The sequence below is a fragment of the Myotis daubentonii genome, chromosome 12 (genome assembly GCF_963259705.1).
Source record: "Myotis daubentonii chromosome 12, mMyoDau2.1, whole genome shotgun sequence".
NCBI lineage: Eukaryota > Metazoa > Chordata > Mammalia > Chiroptera > Vespertilionidae > Myotis > Myotis daubentonii.
In genome coordinates, this window is record NC_081851.1 from 6,053,209 (window position 1) to 6,054,988 (window position 1,780).

Genomic DNA, 1,780 nt, shown 5'->3' on the forward strand with positions numbered 1-1,780 from the left:
TGAGGAAGTGACATCAAGTTTGCAGGGTTCCATTACCTGTATGTGTTCCTTTAAGCACACTTGCCCCGGAAAGCCCTCTGGGCTTTTGACTGACACCCCCAGAAATACTCCAAGTTCTCCAACTCAGCTTTCCCCTCCCCCAGCTCCCCCGTCTTGCCACCAGGGGCCTAGCGTTCAGGAGAGCCCAGTGAGACCTGTGTTGTCCGATTGGTTTAGTGTCCTGGCAAAGCCACTGTGTCCTCCTGGGCCTTCCCAGGGACCCCGCCGACACACACGCGAGGGATGATGCAGGAAACAATCTTCTAGAGACCCGGACCGCTGCATCTGACATCACACCGGCCACACCCGTGGGCCTGGTGACCTGCGCCGGATGCAAAAACTCAGAGAGGGCCGGATCCTTAGACGGGGTGGGATGTGGCCTGGACGGCCGCTTCCAACAGGCCCGGGCTTCAGCACTGCGGTCCTGGGAGAGGCACACCGCCCTGGGCCACCTGGCTAGGTCTCCACCGGGAAGAGGGTGAAGCGGAGGACACGAAGGGGTGACCGCCCAGGCCATATCCCCTCCTAGGGTCTCCCAGGACACGGCGCATCAGACCTGGGGCTGGCTGTGGGCCTACATGGTGGGCGGCCTCCACCTCCACTCCCCCTGGACCCTGCCTAGGCACATGCACATTTTTGGTCCCAACGACGTGTTTAGCCATTGGATTCTCCCCAACACAATGCTGCCATGGGGATGTGAAGCGGACTCCCTAGCGGAGCCCAGATGGAGAGGGCGCCCCCTTCCGGGCTCACCGGGACATCGCACCCCCTCCCCCGCCCCCGCCCCCCCCCCCCCCACCTACCCACCCGGGAGCGGCTCTCCCGCGTCTCGCATCACCTGGAAGCTCAGAAGGTGGATGGGAGGCAGCTGGTGGCTCCGCACGGACAGATCTAGTCCCGGCTAGAGGGTGGGGGGAGCTGAGCACCAGGTCAGCCAGGGGGCCCAGGGCTCAGCGGGCCTGGAGCCCCGGCGCCGCGGGCTCTTGAGGCTCCCGGAGGCCGGCTCCCGCGTCTACGGCCATACCACCCTGAACGCGCCCGATCTCGTCTGATCTCGGAAGCTAAGCAGGGTCGGGCCTGGTTAGTACTTGGATGGGATTCCGCCTGGGAATACCGGGTGCTGTAGGCTTTTGATGGCCATTTTTTGGAGCCCGCCCCATCCGCCCTTTGGCGGTGTGGGGGGAACCTCCCATCGCCCCCCCCCCCCCCGCGGGGCTACTCTCAGAGCTGAACCCCCGCCCCCGCCCCCGCCCCCGCCCACCCTCGTCCGCCGTCAAAACTTAGGAGATGGTGTCTCGAGCCCAACAGACAGCAGCCCTGCGTTGCAGGGGCGTGTCTCTTCCCTTCTCCCGCACCCGCGCAAGCCCCAAGCGCTCCGTGCTCTGCGGGGGCAACAGGGGACCCACACCCACACCCACACCCGGGGGAACCCATGGAACCCCCGGTGCTGCGGACGGAGGTAGCTCCCCAACCGCTAAGGGAACCCCGCGGGCCCCACCAAAGGCCCAGGCCGCCCCTCGCTTTGTGCCATCCCTCGGGGGGCTTCGTCCTACCCGGTGGCGGTGGACACCCCCTTCCGCCTTTCAGGCACTCGCACCCCCAAAGGAGGGCGCCCTCCTGCGGGCTACTCTTGGATCCCCCACCCCCGGCCACCACAACCTCCACCCCCAATCAGGGAAAGGGGTCTCCCGCCTGACAGAGGGCACCCCTGGATGGGAGGGATGTGTCTGTGACGCTAGTG

The 1,780-nt window shown here is 66.1% G+C and overlaps 1 non-coding gene across 1 annotated transcript; it reads left to right on the forward strand.

The window, feature by feature from the left end:
* The first annotated feature begins 1,049 nt into the window (after positions 1 to 1,049).
* On the forward strand, positions 1,050 to 1,168 carry LOC132213985 (5S ribosomal RNA). The gene has a single exon (XR_009448097.1). It is a non-coding gene; the product is annotated as a 5S ribosomal RNA (ribosomal RNA).
* Positions 1,169 to 1,780: the final 612 nt, after the last annotated feature.